Below are 9,334 nucleotides of genomic sequence, written 5' to 3'. Positions count from 1 at the left end.
ACTTTGTGATCCCAACAAGCTAGGTGAAGGACGGCTTTCACACACACTTATCTCTCAGAACTGAGCAAGTGGAGAGACGTTCGTTCATCTTGCACCAAGGGAACGGGTTGCAGGAGACACTTTTTCTCTGCTTTCTCAGTCTGTTTCCTAGTGCCGGTTTGAAGTTCCTGCAGTTTTCACTGTAAAACCGAGTTGGAGCTTGTACCTCCCCATATATATGTATGGAATGTAGTTTGCAACTGAAAAGAAACTTTGTGTTCCCAACAAGCTAGGTGAAGGACGGCTTTCACACACACATATCTCTCAGAACTGAGCAAGTGGAGAGACGTTCGTTCATCTAGCACCAAGGGAACGGGTTGCAGGAGACACTTTTTCTCTGCTTTCTCAGTCTGTTTGCTAGTGCCGGTTTGAAGTTCCTGCAGTTTTCACCCTCAAACCGAGTTGTAGCTAGTAGCTCCCCATGTATATGTATGGAATGGAGTTTGCAACTGAAAAGAAACTTTGTGTTCCCAACAATCTAGCAGAAGGACGGCTTTCACACACACTTATCTGTCAGAACTGAGCAAGTGGAGAGACGTTCGTTCATCTAGCACCAAGGGAACATGTTGCAGGACACACTTTTTCTCATGTTTCTCAGTCTATTTCTTAGTGCCGGTTTGAAGTTCCTGCAGTTTTCACTGTAAAACCGAGTTGGAGCTTGTACCTCCCCATATAGATGTATGGAATGGAGTATGCAACTGAAAAGAAACTTTGTGTTCCCATGAAGCTAGTTTAAGGACGGCTTTCACACACACTTTTCTCTCAGAACTGAGCAAGTGGACAGACGTTCGTTAATCTAGCAGCAAGGGAACGGGTTGAGGAGGCACTTTTTCTGTGTTTCTCAGTCTGTTTCCTAGTGCCGGTTTGAAGTTCCTGCAGTTTTCACTGTAAAACCGAGTTGGAGCTTGTACCTCCCCATATAGATGTATGGAATGGAGTTTGCAACTGAAAAGAAACTTTGTGTTCCCAACAAGCTAGGTTAAGGACGGCTTTCACACACACTTATCTGTCAGAAATGAGCATGTGGATATAAGTTCGTTCATCTAGCACCATGGGAACGGGTTGCAGGAGACACTTTTTCTCTGCTTTCTAAGTCTGTTTCCTAGGGCCGGTTTGAAGTTCCTGCAGTTTTCACTGTAAAACCGAGTTGAAGCTAGTACCTCCCCATATATATGTATGGAATGGAGTTTGCAACTGAAAAGAAACTTTGTGTTCCCAACAAGCTAGGTGAAGGACGGCTTTCACACACACTTATCTCTCAGAACTGAGCAAGTGGAGACACGTTCGTTCATCTAGCACCAAGGGAACGGGTTGCATGAGACACTTTTTCTCTGCTTTCTCAGTCTGTTTCTTAGTGCCGGTTTGAAGTTCCTGCAGTTTTCACTGTAAAACCGAGTTGGAGCTAGTACCTCCCCATATATATGTATGGAATGGAGTTTGCAACTGAAAAGAAACTTTGTGTTCCCAACAAGCTAGGTGAAGTATGGTTTTCACACACACATTTCTTTCGGAACTGAGAAAGTGGAGAGACGTTCGTTCATCTAGCACCAAGGGAACGGGTTGCAGGAGACACTTTTTCTCTGCTTTCTCAGTCTGTTTCCTAGTGCCGGTTTGAAGTTCCTGCAGTTTTCACTGTAAAACCGAGTTGGAGCTTGTACCTCCCCATATATATGTATGGAATGTTGTTTGCAACTGAAAAGAAACTTTGTGTTCCCAACAAGCTAGGTTAAGGACGACTTTCACACACTTATCTCTCAGAAATTAGCATGCGGATATAAGTTCGTTCATATAGCACCATGGGAACGGGTTGCAGGAGACACTTTTTCTCTGATTTCTCAGTCTGTTTCCAAGTGCCGGTTTGAAGTTCCTGCAGTTTTCACTGTAAAACCGAGTTGAAGCTAGTACCTCCCCATATAGATGTATGGAATGGAGTTTGCAACTGAAAAGAAACTTTGTGTTCCCAACAAGCTAGGTGAAGGACGGCTTTCACACACACTTATCTCTCAGAACTGAGCAAGTGGAGAGACGTTCGTTCATCTAGCACCAAGGGAACGGGTTGCAGGAGACACTTTTTCTCTGCTTTCTCAGTCTGTTTCCTAGTGCCGGTTTGAAGTTCCTGCAGTTTTCACTGTAAAACCGAGTTGGAGCTTGTACCTCCCCATATAGATGTATGGAATGTAGTTTGCAACTGAAAAGAAACTTTGTGTTCCCAACAAGCTAGGTGAAGGACGGCTTTCACACGCATATATCTCTCAGAACTGAGCAAGTGGAGAGACGTTCGTTCATCTAGCACCAAGGGAACGGGTTGCAGGAGACACTTTTTCTCTGCTTTCTCAGTCTGTTTGCTAGTGCCGGTTTGAAGTTCCTGCAGTTTTCACCCTCAAACCGAGTTGTAGCTAGTAGCACCCCATGTATATGTATGGAATGGAGTTTGCAACTGAAAAGAAACTTTGTGTTCCCAACAATCTAGCAGAAGGACGGCTTTCACACACACTTATCTGTCAGAACTGAGCAAGTGGAGAGACGTTCGTTCATCTAGCACCAAGGGAACATGTTGCAGGACACACTTTTTCTCATGTTTCTCAGTCTATTTCTTAGTGCCGGTTTGAAGTTCCTGCAGTTTTCACTGTAAAACCGAGTTGGAGCTTGTACCTCCCCATATACATGTATGGAATGGAGTTTGCAACTGAAAAGAAACTTTGTGTTCCCATGAAGCTAGTTTAAGGACGGCTTTCACACACACTTTTCTCTCAGAACTGAGCAAGTGGACAGACGTTCGTTAATCTAGCAGCAAGGGAACGGGTTGAGGAGGCACTTTTTCTGTGTTTCTCAGTCTGTTTCCTAGTGCCGGTTTTAAGTTCCTGCAGTTTTCACTGTAAAACCGAGTTGGAGCTTGTACCTCCCCATATAGATGTATGGAATGGAGTTTGCAACTGAAAAGAAACTTTGTGTTCCCAACAAGCTAGGTTAAGGACGGCTTTCACACACACTTATCTGTCAGAAATGAGCATGTGGATATAAGTTCGTTCATCTAGCACCATGGGAACGGTTTGCAGGAGACACTTTTTCTTTGCTTTCTAAGTCTGTTTCCTAGTGCCGGTTTGAAGTTCCTGCAGTTTTCACTGTAAAACCGAGTTGAAGCTAGTACCTCCCCATATATATGTATGGAATGGAGTTTGCAACTGAAAAGAAACTTTGTGTTCCCAACAAGCTAGGTGAAGGACGGCTTTCACACACACTTATCTCTCAGAACTGAGCAAGTGGAGACACGTTCGTTCATCTAGCACCAAGGGAACGGGTTGCAGGAGACACTTTTTCTCTGCTTTCTCAGTCTGTTTCTTAGTGCCGGTTTGAAGTTCCTGCAGTTTTCACTGTAAAACCGAGTTGGAGCTAGTACCTCCCCATATATATGTATGGAATGGAGTTTGCAACTGAAAAGAAACTTTGTGTTCCCAACAAGCTAGGTGAAGTATGGTTTTCACACACACATTTCTTTCGGAACTGAGAAAGTGGAGAGACGTTCGTTCATCTAGCACCAAGGGAACGGGTTGCAGGAGACACATTTTCTCTGCTTTCTGAGTCTGTTTCCTAGTGCCGGTTTGAAGTTCCTGCAGTTTTCACTGTAAAACCGAGTTGGAGCTTGTACCTCCCCATATATATGTATGGAATGTAGTTTGAAACTGAAAAGAAACTTTGTGTTCCCAACAAGCTAGGTTAAGGGCGACTTTCACACACTTATCTCTCAGAAATTAGCATGCGGATATAAGTTCGTTCATCTAGCACCATGGGAACGGGTTGCAGGAGACACTTTTTCTCTGATTTCTCAGTCTGTTTCCTAGTGCCGGTTTGAAGTTCCTGCACTTTTCACTGTAAAAATGAGTTGAAGCTAGTACCTCCCCATATATATGTATGGAATGGAGTTTGCAACTGAAAAGAAACTTTGTGTTCCCAACAAGCTAGGTGAAGGACGGCTTTCACACACACTTATCTCTCAGAACTGAGCAAGTGGAGAGACGTTCGTTCATCTAGCACCAAGGTAACGGGTTGCAGGAGACACTTTTCCTCTGCATTCTCAGTCTGTTTCCTAGTGCCGGTTTGAAGTTCCTACATTTTTCACTGTCAAACCGAGTTGGAGCTAGTACCTCCCAATATATATGTATGGAATGGTGTTTGCAACTGAAAAGTAACTTTGTGATCCCAACAAGCTAGGTGAAGGACGGCTTTCACACACACATATCTCTCAGAACTGAGCAAGTGGAGAGAAGTTCGTTCATCTAGCACCAAGGGAACGGGTTGCAGGAGACACTTTTTCTCTGCTTTCTCAGTCTGTTTCTTAGTGCCGGTTTGAAGTTCCTGCACTTTTCACTGTAAAACCGAGTTGGAGCTAGTACCTCCCTATATATATGTATGGAATGGAGTTTGCAACTGAAAAGAAACTTTGTGTTCCCAACAAGCTAGGTGAAGTATGTTTTTCACACACACATTTCTTTCAGAACTGAGAAAGTGGAGAGACGTTCGTTCATCTTGCACCAAGGGAACGGGTTGCAGGAGACACTTTTTCTCTGCTTTCTCAGTCTGTTTCCTAGTGCCGGTTTGAAGTTCCTGCAGTTTTCACTGTAAAACCGAGTTGGAGCTTGTACCTCCCCATATATATGTATGGAATGTAGTTTGCAACTGAAAAGAAACTTTGTGTTCCCAACAAGCTAGGTGAAGGACGGCTTTCACACGCACATATCTCTCAGAACTGAGCAAGTGGAGAGACGTTCGTTCATCTAGCACCAAGGGAACGGGTTGCAGGAGACACTTTTTCTCATGTTTCTCAGTCTATTTCTTAGTGCCTGTTTGAAGTTCCTGCAGTTTTCACTGTAAAACCGAGTTGGAGCTTGTACCTCCCCATATATAAGTATGGAATAGAGTATGCAACTGAAAAGAAACTTTGTGTTCCCATGAAGCTAGTTTAAGGACGGCTTTCACACACACTTTTCTCTCAGAACTGAGCAAGTGGACAGACGTTCGTTAATCTAGCAGCAAGGGAACGGGTTGAGGAGGCACTTTTTCTGTGTTTCTCAGTCTGTTTCCTAGTGCCGGTTTGAAGTTCCTGCAGTTTTCACTGTAAAACCGAGTTGGAGCTTGTACCTCCCCATATAGATGTATGGAATGGAGTTTGCAACTGAAAAGAAACTTTGTGTTCCCAACAAGCTAGGTTAAGGACGGCTTTCACACACAATTATCTGTCAGAAATGAGCATGTGGATATAAGTTCGTTCATCTAGCACCATTCGAACGGTTTGCAGGAGACACTTTTTCTCTGCTTTCTAAGTCTGTTTCCTAGTGCCGGTTTGAAGTTCCTGCAGTTTTAACTGTAAAACCGAGTTGAAGCTAGTACCTCCCCATATATATGTATGGAATGGAGTTTGCAACTGAAAAGAAACTTTGTGTTCCCAACAAGCTAGGTGAAGGACGGCTTTCACACACACTTATCTCTCAGAACTGAGCAAGTGGAGACACGTTCGTTCATCTAGCACCAAGGGAACGTGTTGCAGGAGACACTTTTTCTCTGCTTTCTCAGTCTGTTTCTTAGTGCCGGTTTGAAGTTCCTGCAGTTTTCACTGTAAAACCGAGTTGGAGCTAGTACCTCCCCATATATATGTATGGAATGGAGTTTGCAACTGAAAACAAACTTTGTGTTCCCAACAAGCTAGGTGAAGTATGGTTTTCACACACACATTTCTTTCGGAACTGAGAAAGTGGAGAGACGTTCGTTCATCTAGCACCAAGGGATCGGGTTGCAGGAGACACTTTTTCTCTGCTTTCTCAGTCTGTTTCCTAGTGCCGGTTTGAAGTTCCTGCAGTTTTCACTGTAAAACCGAGTTGGAGCTTGTACCTCCCCATATATATGTATGGAATGTTGTTTGCAACTGAAAAGAAACTTTGTGTTCCCAACAAGCTAGGTTAAGGACGACTTTCACACACTTATCTCTCAGAAATTAGCATGCGGAAAAAAGTTCGTTCATATAGCACCATGGGAACGGGTTGCAGGAGACACTTTTTCTCTGATTTCTCAGTCTGTTTCCAAGTGCCGGTTTGAAGTTCCTGCAGTTTTCACTGTAAAACCGAGTTGAAGCTAGTACCTCCCCATATATATGTATGGAATGGAGTTTGCAACTGAAAAGAAACTTTGTGTTCCCAACAAGCTAGGTGAAGGACGGCTTTCACACACACTTATCTCTCAGAACTGAGCAAGTGGAGAGACGTTCGTTCATCTAGCACCAAGGGAACGGGTTGCAGGAGACACTTTTCCTCTGCATTCTCAGTCTGTTTCCTAGTGCCGGTTTGAAGTTCCTACAGTTTTCACTGTCAAACCGTGTTGGAGCTAGTACCTCCCCATATATATGTATGGAATGGAGTTTGCAACTGAAAAGTAACTTTGTTTTCCCAACAAGCTAGGTGAAGGACGGCTTTCACACACACTTATCTCTCAGAACTGAGCAAGTGGAGAGACGTTCGTTCATCTAGCACCAAGGGAACGGGTTGCAGGAGACACTTTTTCTCTGCTTTATCAGTCTGTTTCCTAGTGCCGGTTTGAAGTTCCTGCAGTTTTCATTGTAAAACCGAGTTGGAGCTAGTACCTACCCATATAGATGTATGGAATGGAGTTTGAAACTGAAAAGAAACTTTGTGTTCCCAACAAGCTAGGTGAAGGACGGCTTTCACACACACTTATCTCTCAGAACTGAGCAAGTGGAGAGACGTTCGTTCATCTAGCAACAAGGGAACGGTTTGCAGGAGACACTTTTTCTCTGCTTTCTCAGTCTCTTTCCTAGTGCCGGTTTGAAGTTCCTGCAGTTTTCACTGTAAAACCGAGTTGGAGCTAGTACCTCCCCATATATATGTATGGAGTGGAGTTTGCTACTGAAAAGAAACTTTGTGTTCCCAAAAAGCTAGATGAAGGACGGCTTTCATACACACTTATCTCTCGGAACTGAGCAAGTTGAGAGACGTTCTTTCATCTAGCACCAAGGGAACGGGTTGCAGGAGACACTTTTTCTCTGCTTTCTCAGTCTGTTTCCTAGTGCCGGTTTGAAGTTCCTGCAGTTTTCACTGTAAAACCGAGTTGGAGCTAGTACGTCCCCATATATATGTATGGAATGGAGTTTGCAACTGAAAAGAAACATTGTGTTCCCAACAAGCTAGTTGAATGACGGCTTTCACACACACTTATCTCTCAGAACTGAGCAAGGGGAGAGAAGTTCGTTCATCTAGCACCAAGGAAACGGGTTGAGGAGACACTTTTTCTCTGCTTTCTCAGTCTGTTTCCTAGTGCCGGTTTGAAGTTCCTGCAGTTTTCACTGTAAAACCGAGTTGGAGCTTGTACCTCCCCATATATATGTATGGAATGGAGTTTGCAACTGAAAAGAAATTTTGTGTTCCCAACAAGCTAGGTTAAGGACGACTTTCACACACTTATCTCTCAGAAATTAGCATGCGGATATAAGTTCGTTCATCTAGCACCATGGGAACGGGTTGCAGGAGACACTTTTTCTCTGCTTTCTCAGTCTGTTTCCTAGTGCCGGTTTGAAGTTCCTGCAGTTTTCACTGTCAAACCGAGTTGGAGCTACTACCTCCCCATATATATGTATGGAATGGAGTTTGCAACTGAAAAATAACTTTGTTTTCCCAACAAGCTAGATGAAGGACGGCTTTCACACACACTTATCTCTCAGAACTGAGCAAGTGGAGAGACGTTCGTTCATCTAGCACCAAGGGAACGGGTTGCAGGACACACTTTTTCTCTGCTTTCTCAGTCTGTTTCCTAGTGCCGGTTTGAAGTTCCTGCAGATTTCATTGTAAAACCGAGTTGGAGCTAGTACCTCCCCATATAGATGTATGGAATGGAGTTTGAAACTGAAAAGAAACTTTGTGTTCCCAACAAGCTAGGTGAAGGACGGCTTTCACACACACTTATCTCTCAGAACTGAGCAAGTGGAGAGACGTTCGTTCATCTAGCACCAAGGGAACGGGTTGCAGGAGACACTTTTTCTCTGCTTTCTCAGTCTCTTTTCTAGTGCCGGTTTGAAGTTCCTGCAGTTTTCACTGTAAAACCGAGTTGGAGCTAGTACCTCCCCATATATATGTATGGAATGGAGTTTGCAACTGAAAAGAAACTTTGTGTTCCCAACAAGCTAGGTGAAGGACGGCTTTCACACACAATTATCTCTCAGAACTTAGAAAGTGGAGAGACGTTCGTTCATCTAGCACCAAGGGAACGGGTTGCAGGACACACTTTTTCTCTGCTTTATCAGTCTGTTTCCTAGTGCCGGTTTGAAGTTCCTGCAGTTTTCACTATAAAACCGAGTTGGAGCTAGTACCTCCCCATATATATGTATGGAGTGGAGTTTGCTACTGAAAAGAAACTTTGTGTTCCCAACAAGCTAGATGAAGGACGGCTTTCATACACACTTATCTCTCGGAACTGAGCAAGTGGAGAGACGTTCGTTCATCTAGCACCAAGGGAAAGGGTTGCAGGAGACACTTTTTCTCTGCTTTCTCAGTCTGTTTCCTAGTGCCGGTTTGAAGTTCCTGCAGTTTTCACTGTAAAACCGGGTTGGAGCTAGTACGTCCCCATATATATGTATGGAATGGAGTTTGCAACTGAAAAGAAACATTGTGATCACAACAAGCTAGTTGAAGGACGGCTTTCACACACACTTATCTCTCAGAACTGAGCAAGGGGAGAGAAGTTCGTTCATCTAGCACAAAGGAAACGGGTTCAGGAGACACTTTTTCTCTGCATTCTCAGTCTGTTTCCTAGTGCCGGTTTGAAGTTCCTGCAGTTTTCACTGTAAAACCGAGTTGGAGCTTGTACCTCCCCATATATATGTATGGAATGGAGTTTGCAACTGAAAAGAAACTTTGTGTTCCCAACAAGCTAGGTTAAGGACGACTTTCACACACTTATATCTCAGAAATTAGCATGCGGATATAAGTTCGTTCATCTAGCACCATGGAAACGGGTTGCAGGAGACACTTTTTCTCTGATTTCTCAGTCTGTTTCCTAGTGCCGGTTTGAAGTTCCTGCAGTTTTCATTGTAAAACCGAGTTGGAGCTAGTACCTCCCCATATATATGTATGGAATGGAGTTTGCAACTGAAAAGAAACTTTGTGTTCCCAACAAGCTAGGTGAAGGACGGCTTTCACACACACTTATCTCTCAGAACTGAGCAAGTGGAGAGACGTTCGTTCATCTAGCACCAAGGGAACGGGTTGCAGGAGACACTTTTCCTCTGCATTCTCAG

The sequence above is a fragment of the Camelus bactrianus genome, chromosome 3 (genome assembly GCF_048773025.1).
Source record: "Camelus bactrianus isolate YW-2024 breed Bactrian camel chromosome 3, ASM4877302v1, whole genome shotgun sequence".
In the NCBI taxonomy this organism is placed as follows: domain Eukaryota; kingdom Metazoa; phylum Chordata; class Mammalia; order Artiodactyla; family Camelidae; genus Camelus; species Camelus bactrianus.
The sequence above is the reverse complement of the archived record's forward strand: the minus strand, read 5'-3'. Positions refer to the sequence as shown.